Genomic DNA, 9,975 nt, shown 5'->3' on the forward strand with positions numbered 1-9,975 from the left:
TTGTCTTGTAGGGGCTGTCCATAACTAATACAAAAGTAAAAATATTCAACAACTTAATTGAATCGGGATGGACCCAAAATATCTCTCTCACAACTTTCGAGTCATCCCTTTTCTACTCCAATACACATAACCTGCATCCTCAATAAGCTTAAACAAATGTTGTATCTCACTTTTATGACCTCTTATCTCTTTTTCTATCATACTCTTATGCTTGTATATTTGCATGATCCGAGTGACATTTTCTGGATCTCGGTTTTGCAAGGAAAACAACATGTGTCTAGGTGGTACATGTCTCTTTGTCAAATCAAGGACATGCAGTTTCTCATCTGTGGTCAACCTACCAACAAAGGAATGAACTTCTAATCTATCAGGTAAACCATGGTTATGAATCCCATATTTTACATCAATCTTCCAACCAGACCCATCTTTCGCCGGAGTCAACCTGATTTTAAATGGACATCCACATTTTTTGGATGCACTTTGGGTTCCACTATCACTATCCTTGTATTTTCCACCTTTATCACAACCAAATACTAATTTGTTACTTCTCCCTCTTTTGCATGTTTCAGTATCTGAACGAGTGATAATAACTGTTACTTTATTATGGATTCCAACCTCTTTAATCCACCTGATCACCTCTTCCCGTGTACCAAATCTTTGAGTAGTTAAAAAAGCACCAGAAGTATCTACACATATTTGGGGAAGAATTTCCATACCTACACAATAAAAAGTTGTCAAAAAAAAAATTAACAGTGCAAATCGGAAGACTTCAAAGAAGAGTTTCGAATCATAGAAATAACACACCGGAAGTCTTTCAAAAAGAATTACGATATATGTTAGTCTGTTAACCGAAACACATATGTTAAGTGTTCCGGAATGGTATTTTTTAAAACTAAACCAAAACTCTTTAAGTAAGTCTTTCAGAACACGTTATGCATTGAATCAGATATCTTCCACAAAGTGTTCCGGTCTAGGAAAAAAACATATCAAAAATCTTTTCTAATGTGTTATGGTACGAGGTTGAATATTGCAATTCTCGGAAATCTCAATTAAATAGTTAAAAGTGAAATGAAAAATTGGTTAAAAATAATCAAGAATAAAATTGATATTTTAAAAAAATTATAGGGATATAAGGATAGTTGTAGAGATATAAGATAAAATTTTCTTCCAAAAATAGAGTTGTTCCTTTATAATATTTGTCTTTAGGCCTCCTTTTGCTCGAAAAAAAAAACAAAAACCAAACTACAAATCACACTACAAACATTCTTTTAATCAAGAGAATCTGAAACGTTGATTTTTATTAAAGTGGCACGTGTATATCATATAACGAAGGTTCTAGTGATAGTAATTTGCTCTCCAAAGCTGAGTATCCAAACTCCTCCTTCTACCCTGAACCCCTCCTCCACCTCCACCATCAACCATCTCAAAACCCTTCCTGACGTTCCAGATGAAACGACGCCGTTTTCTTCCCAAATCGCTCATTCACAGCACGCTCTTCACAAGCTGATGACATTTTCTTCCATCTTCACCACTTTTCGAATTTCGAATACTGCCCTCGTTACCCAATACCACACTCTTAAACCCAACAAACTCGAAGCATGGTTCGTCAAAATCGTTTCAACGCTCTTTCTTCGATTCACAAACTCATCCGACGCTACATTTTCGCGTTATGTTAGTAACCACTTAACCCCTTCACTTACATTACAATCAAAAGACTAAACAATCCTCAATTAGGTTTCAGCTTTTTCCAGTTCACTAAACAAAGCTTGAACCTTTCTTATTCATTTTGGACTTACAATTTTCTTTTAAGGTCCCTTTGTCAACAACATCAACATGATTCAGCAAAACTTGTTTATCATTCTATGAGGGCTGATGGGTTGTTGCCTGATAGTAGGTTGTTGGGATTTTTGGTTTCTTCTTTTGCATTTGTTGATAGGTTTGATGTTTCCAAGGAGTTTCTTCGGGAAGCTTTGTGTAATAAGGTTGATGTAAATGTTGTTGTTTATAATAACTTTCTTAACATTTTGGTTAAATGTAATAGGTTAGATGATGCTGTTAGTTTGTTTAGGGAGCTTGTTAGATTCAATTTCGATATTGATATATTCACATTCAATATCTTGATTCGAGGTTTTTGCGTTGTTGGAGAAATCGATGAGGCTTTTAGGTTTTTGAATTATATGAGAAGTTTTGGTTGTTATCCTGATGTTGTTAGTTATAATACTCTTATACATGGTTTATGTAGAATAAATGAGGTAGATAGAGCAAGAGACTTAGTGAGAGAGATTAGTTTAAGAACTGAGTTTTCTCCTAATGTTCTGAGTTATACGATTGTGATATCGGGTTATTGCAAATTGAGTAAGATGAAGGAGGCTTCTTCTATTTTCAATGAAATGGTTACGTCTGGAGCTAAGCCTAGTGCGGCTGCTTTTAATGCACTTATCTATGGATTTGTTAAGGCAGGTGACATGGCATCTGCACTAGGAATGCATAAGAGGATGCTTTTTCATGGTTGTTCTCCTGATGTTGTTACTTTCACTTTGTTAATTGATGGATATTGCCGAGTTGGGCAGTTGGACTATGGTTTGGACCTTTGGAATGAAATGAAAGCGAGAAATGTTTCTGCAAATTTGTATACTTTCTCTATTCTTATTAGTGCTGTGTGCAGGAGCAATAGACTACAAGAAGCTCGTGAGCTTTTGAGACTGTTGAATCAGAGTGACATTGTTGCACAAGCATTTATCTACAATCCTGTCATAGATGGATATTGCAAATCCGGTAATGTTGATGAAGCTAATGCAATTGTCATAGATATGGAGAAGAAATGCAAACCGGATAAACTGACATTTACTATTCTTATTATTGGTCATTGTATGAAAGGAAGAGCACCCGAAGCAATTGGTATCTTTTACAAGATGTTGGGGACCGGTTGTTCGCCAGATGAAGTTACTATTAGAACTTTAAGTTCATGTCTTTTGAAGTCTGGAATGCCTAGTGAAGCTGCCCGCATTAAGGAAGCTGTATTTAAGAGTCAAAACACAAATTCATATATGCAGCAGTCTCTTTATTAAAGTGCTACTGAAAATCAGTGGTTAGGCATTGCCTTCCACTGTTTTCTCTTGATAAAATACACTCATCAAGCAGCATGTCAATATTTTCTCTAGATTATCAACAAGGGAGTCAGAATTGGCAATTTCCCCATGATTATGCTGATGTTGTTGGAGATTGTTAATTTATTTCTCTCTATTCATCATTTTTTACTATGCAGTTTTATTTGACAGTCTTGTTCAATTGTAGTCATATTACCTAAAGAGTACAACGAGTTCTTCCTGAAAGAAATAAAAGTGACTGAAATATGGAATGCTTTCTCATTGAAATTTTCTAGTATAGAATGTTATAAATTCTGTAAAAGCATAGGAAGATTATTATGACAATTTGCGCTGACAGAAACATTTAAAAAAAGGTAGGAAGGAAATCCCCAGGCATAAAAGGTTGGCGATATATGTTAGGACTCTCATATGGGGCATGGGTCTAAGTGGGCTCAACACACCAACTTATCAATATCATGCTCTGGCCTGGTAGCTTTTGGCTAGAGGAGAGAGTAGCTAGAGATCAATGAAGAGTATTACAAATGGATTGGACCGTTAAACTTGTAAGACTTCCGGGTGTTTATGTGAACCAGATAACTTCTCTTCAAGACTTCCGAGTGTTTATGTGGACCAGACAACTTTTCTTAAAGACTTCAGTACACAAAATTCTTATCAAATTCTTTCAATTATTAATACTTGAACGAAAATGTTTTCAAAATGAAATGAGAAAAATTAAAAATATATATATTTTAATTTAAACTATTAGACAAGGGTATAATGGTCAAGTCGTTTAAATTGTATGAGTAATGGGATAATTGTTGGGGTATAGGGTAAAATTTCCATCAATTTTATGTGACCCAAATCAAGAGAAAGTTGGGGCTGAACCATGGGCTTTCCCTTTTCCTATCAATTTGAGGGGCAGTATCATGAGCTTATTACCTAGGGGAACTTCACAGCAATGCTTGAAACAACAAATGAGTGTGTTTCATCTGTATGGCTTAGAAGAAGGAGGATCCTCACTCTGCTAAGTTTACTAGTGTAAGAAAAGAACTATTGGATGCTTCTAGTGAACTTTGCCTTTTCAAGTTGTGGGTGGTGAAGTATTAACCTCTCTGAATTCGAAAGAAAGTGACAATACGTTTCCAACCCCAGGAATTGGGAGTCAACTTTGTGAATGTTTCAATCACATGAAGCTAGCTTTGCAAGTTACCGACAATAGGATCTAGGAGGAAGTGACTTGAGGTTCAATGACAATTGGAAAGGGGAGACTGCAAAGAGCTACATTGGAGAAAAAAGTCAATGTTAGGAATTAATGTTCCAAGCTCAGACTTGAGGAAAAGTCTGTTTTCAAGGGGTGGCAATGTTAGGCCCTCGAATGGGTGTTGGCTTAAGTGGGCTTAACACACCACCTAATCAATATTATGGTGCGACAGCTTTCTTTTAGAGGGGAAACACATATAATAAGAAGATGAGAGAGTGAGTAGTAGAGGTGATTGAGAAGTTTGTTAAGAAATTGGTTAGGAGGGAATATCTCTCTGGTCGGAGTCTTAGGGCCTGTTTGAAACACTTTTCAATTTTAGTTCTTAAAATTTATTTTTCAAATCTATTTTAAAAAACTATTTTTAAGAAGAAAATTAAAAAAAAAATTGTTTGATAAACTAATTTTTAAAAACTGTTTTGAAAATATGAAAATGAAAAAACTTGTTTGATAATCTAATCTTTTAATAGTATTTTAAGAAGAGAATAAAAATGCATATTTTGTCATTTACTTTTAAAATCTATTTTATTCTATAAAATATTGCAAACTTAAGAAAATTAATTGATATTTGGTCGTATACAAATAATTGGGTTAAATGAATTTTTAATTTTACAAATCACATAACACTTGTTTGTAATAATAATAAGAAAAAAACAAATAAAAAATGGGATTCCATGTTTAATAGAAAAAAAATTACATAGTGAAAATAATTAAGAAACACAAAAAAAAATTAAGTAAAATAAATAAACATATTTGAAAAGGTTACTTATACATAAAAAGAGCATAAATAAAAGAAATAACATACTCTTTCAAATACGTTTTTCTATTTTATTTTTAAAATATAAAAATTATTAAAATTACATTAATGCTATTAATGAAAATTATAAATTTTTATGTTTTTTCTTCAAGTTTTATAATACTAAAAAGTAAGAAGCAAAACACAACTAAACTGTTTCACTTTTTTTGCTTTTAAAAACTGAAAAATAGAAAAGAGTTTTTAAAAACACTTTTGCAAAACATTATATTCAAACAAGTTTTTAAATTTTAAATTTTCAAAAACTAAAAAAGAATTTTTAAGATGCATTTCAAACAGGCCCTTAGACTCTGCGGTGTTACCGTTTCTCCATTGTATTTTAGAGCTATTGAGCTCACATTTTCATTAAATAATATACAGTTTTGTCTTAATTGAAATTATGGGTTCTATCAACATACAAGAGTGGGGATTATCCGATGGACTCGTTGATTCTTCAGCTGTCATAATTTCTAATTCATAGATTATGGGATAAAAATATACTATATATATTTGAAACTTTATCTTTTGTTATATCTTAGTTCTCTTTGTCTTTCTGAAATTAATAGCAACCTACATTAGCAACCAGAAACAAGATTTCCAAATTTTTCTTCAATTTCTCTTTTTTCTGATATAAAACTTGGAATATTATTTGATCTATGAAATCCTCCTCCTTCCCTGTAAGGCTTATGTTATATGCAAATGCCTGTTTCTTCCGAACTCGTTTCTTGTTGGTAAGGTTTAAACTTTAAACAAAACTTTCTTTGCATTCTGAAAATGTCTGTTATGTTATATTTCCATACAGTTTAGAACTCGAGATATGACCTCGACTCTTATCCTCCTGTCATTCAAAATTGTGCATAAAATAGGATAATCCCTGCTTGAGGAACAAGCCAATCATCTTAAGAGCTCATAGCTTATGGAGCCTAGATATCAAATGACTATGCATCTTTACAAAGAATTCAAATAAGTTTTCTAGGTTAAAAGGCATCAGCTTTTTATTTACCATGTTTCATGCATATGATGTCAAGTAACCGCGGTTTTATTACGGTTTTAAGATCCGGTGTGACTGAAATGCAAATAAATTTCTATTTAGAAGAAATTCACCTATTATTTTTTGCCAAGTGACATATAACGAAGGGATTGTACACCACATATTGGTTAGTCTAGTTACAGTAAGAAAATGATTTGAAATTTTCCTATAGAATGTTGATCACATTCAAGACCTTATGATAAAATCTGGATTGGTAAGGCATATGTTTGTTTCTGCAGCAACAAGCGGCACCAATGCAGTTTCATAGTGCATTCAGATGCGGCTACTAATTGTATCTTCATAAAATTCACGGCAGTGTCACTTTGGGATGCGAGATATCAGCCGCCGCAGCTGCAGTTCTAAACAGGTTAAGTCTGACATAAAAGCATCAAAATTTTATTATTGAGTATTTGTAGAAATATATGTTTCTTTTGAATGCAACCATGAATTCCAAACTCTGAAGAAGGATGCTTAAGATGCTTCTATATTTTTTGTATTTCAGGTTCATGGACACCGCATGTCTATTTGGTTTTGGTAGTACCTGGAATGAACTTTCTATAGGAAAGTTTACCGGTTTATGAAAGAAGCCATGCCTCACAATCCTCGACATAACACTCATTTAGAGATTAGATTGAAAGAGGTTAAGTTTGTCACTTGGAATAAGATTTCATTCTCATTTAGAACTTATCAAGTGACAAACTTTTAATTTCATTCTTTCAGATGAGCTTGGTGTTAGAAAAGCTAGTAATTCATTGATTAACAGGAGAGTTTGAATTTGACAACTTTGTATTCAACCTAGTCGAAGTAGCTATAGACAATATAGTCGACGATTGTTGAGTAGCAATTAGCTGTATTCGACTCTGACGTCAAATGTTGTAAGCATGTATTCAACATAGTCGAATATTGCATTTAGTGAATATTTTGTAATGGTTGTCTTTATAAAAGGCATGTGATAATGTAAATAAAAACAACTTCATCATAAAATTCTCTCCTTTTCACAATATAGTTTCACTCTCTCTTATTTTTCATTTTTCTTGAAATTTCTAATTGTTCCAACAAATTGGTATCAACGAGCCCAATTCAAATTCAGTCAATCAATAATGGTAAATGATAGCACAACATCAATGCAATTTATTGCAAATCTACCGGTTTTCAAAGGTGAGAACTACGAGAGTTGGGTTACACAAATGAATGTTATCTTCTTTTAAGATGTGGCTGAAATCGTGAGTGACAGAGTACCTGTGTTGGAAGTGAATGCAAATGACGTTCAAAAGACTGTGCATAAGGAACAAAGAAAGAAAGATGGAAAAACTCTTTTCTTGATTCATCAATGTGTGGATTCTAATGCGTTCGAGAAGATCATTGAAGCGCGAGACAAATTAAAGAACTTGTACAATGAAGATGAAAAATTGAAAAAGGTGAAGTTGCAGACGTTGTGAAAGCAATTTGAGATGACTCAAATGAAGAAAGATGAGTCAGTTTCATAATTCTTTTCACGCGTGGGGCTGCTAACAAACCAGATGAAGGCGTGTGATGAAGCAATCACTGATATGCAGAAGATTGAGAAAGTGTTGTGATCTCTGATTGCAAATTTTGATTAAATTGCCGTGTCTATTGAAGAGTCAAAGAACCTAGCTGAGATGAAAGTGGAAGAACTTTAAGCTTCATTAGAGGCTCATGAGATGAGACTGAAGCACAGGAACTCAAAAAGGGAGAAAGTGACAAAACAAACATTGCAGGCAAGATTCACAAAGAATTCTTGAAAAGAAAAGGCGAAGCAAAGAAAGAGTCTTGCTAATGATGACAATTCTATCAAGAATTCAAAGAATCACTCTGATTTGATTAAGAAAGACATGATCAACAAGTATTTGTGGAAGAAAGTTGATATGAAGGAGGTGCAGTGTTACAACTGTCAGTAATTTGGTCATTGTGCTTGAGATTGTCGGAGAAAGCATGAATCAAGAGCAAAAGATAATGAAGAAGTGGCAATATGCACATGCTGAAGAAAACGACTTTGATGATATGCTACTCATGACCACTACCCAGTCGAAGAATGAACAAATACTATGTGGTATATGGATTCAGGATGTAGCAACCACATGACTAGTAATAAAAATTGGTTCACCAAGTTGAATCGATTAACAAACTGATTAGGTTTGCAAATGGTAGACACGTCACATCAAGTGAAAAAGGAAACATAACTGGGGTTAGAAGAGATGGCCAGAGGGCCAATATTACTGACGTATTGTATGTACCTTCGATGGCAAGTAATTTGATAAGCTAAGTCAATTACTTGCAAAATGGTATAACATGAAGTTGGAAGAAAATCATATGAAAGTGTATTATGGGGAAGCAAGGATGATCCTGAAAGCACCATTGGCAGATAACAAAACCTTCAAGATTGAGATCGATATGGTTGGTCATCAATGTCTTGCTTTGGTTGCTGTAGAAGACAAGAACTAGCTATGGCATCACATGTATGGACATCTAGACTTCATAGGTCTAGGTATGCTCAACCTTAAGAAGATGATGTATGACTTACCTCAAGTGAAATAAAAAAGTCAGGTGTATGACTTACCTCAAGTAGGCTAGGAAAACATTCAATCATGATTTGTCTATGAAGTCGAAACAAAAGCTAGAGCTTGTTCACTCTGATGTGTGTGAAACTTTTGAAGTAAGATCAAATGGAGGTAACTACTATTTCCTAACCTTCATAAATGAATTCACCAGATATATGTGGATTTATCTTATTGAAAAGAAGAGTAAGGTATTCACACAATTCAAGAAGTTTAAATTACATGTCGGGAAACAAAGTGAATGCAAGTTAAAGAAACTGAGAACTGATGGTGGAGGTCAATACACCTTTATCAAATTTTCAAGATTCTACAATGAGGAATGTATAAAGCATGAGGTCATTGCACCATATACACCTCAACATAATGGTATAGTTGAGGGAAGAAATATAAGTATATTGAATATGACCAGGAGTATGTTGAAAGCTAAAGAAGCCAAAAAGATTTTGGGGTGAAGCAACTTTGACATCAATATACATTCTAAACAAATGTCCAACAAAGAAGATAATCAACACCTTATGAGGCTTGGACATGACTAAAGTCAAATGTTAGTCATCTTAGAGTATTTTGATCAATGTGTTTCAGGCATGTACCCGAGCATTTGAGGAAGAAGCTAGATGATCGAAGTCATACCATGGTGCTCATAGACCATGATGCTCATAAGTTATCATTCGACTGGTGCATACAAGTTCAATTCACCAAATGATGATAAACTAGTGATCAATAGGGAATGTTCTGGTGGACGAAAGCAAAAAGGTATAATTTGACTCAAGGGTCAGTTCGAAATGAGCAAGATACAATCACAATTATGCTTGAAGTAGACTAACAGCCTGAAAACATAACCACTCGAAATGAAGAACCATTTGAGCATAATGTTAGAAGATCTGCTAGAACTAGAACTGAGTCGACAAGGCTAGCTGAATATGAGGGGTTTCCAGATCAAGCAATCAATGTAGATGGTAACTTCATAAGAGAAATGGCGATGATGGATGAATCAGAACCAATTGATTTGGATCAAGCCATGAATGATTCAAATTGGTTAGCAGCTGTAGCGGTAAATTCATGACCATCAAGCTATGGATAAACTTGACGTCAATAAAACCAGAGTCGCCACCGCGCTTTTATTGTTTCCAAAGGAAAAGGGAAAAGTATGAAGAAAACCTAAAGATAAGAAGTTTTCAAATCAAAACTAATAAAATGCCAGAGATTACAGGTAAGGGGGTTGGTTACACAGA

General features: G+C 34.1%; 1 pseudogene; it reads left to right on the forward strand.

The window, feature by feature from the left end:
* Positions 1 to 1,295: 1,295 nt before the first annotated feature.
* On the forward strand, positions 1,296 to 3,365 carry LOC127128338 (pentatricopeptide repeat-containing protein At2g06000-like; annotated as a pseudogene).
* The last annotated feature ends 6,610 nt before the right edge of the window (positions 3,366 to 9,975 follow it).

The sequence above is a fragment of the Lathyrus oleraceus genome, chromosome 3 (assembly GCF_024323335.1).
Source record: "Lathyrus oleraceus cultivar Zhongwan6 chromosome 3, CAAS_Psat_ZW6_1.0, whole genome shotgun sequence".
NCBI classification, from domain to species: Eukaryota; Viridiplantae; Streptophyta; class Magnoliopsida; order Fabales; family Fabaceae; genus Lathyrus; species Lathyrus oleraceus.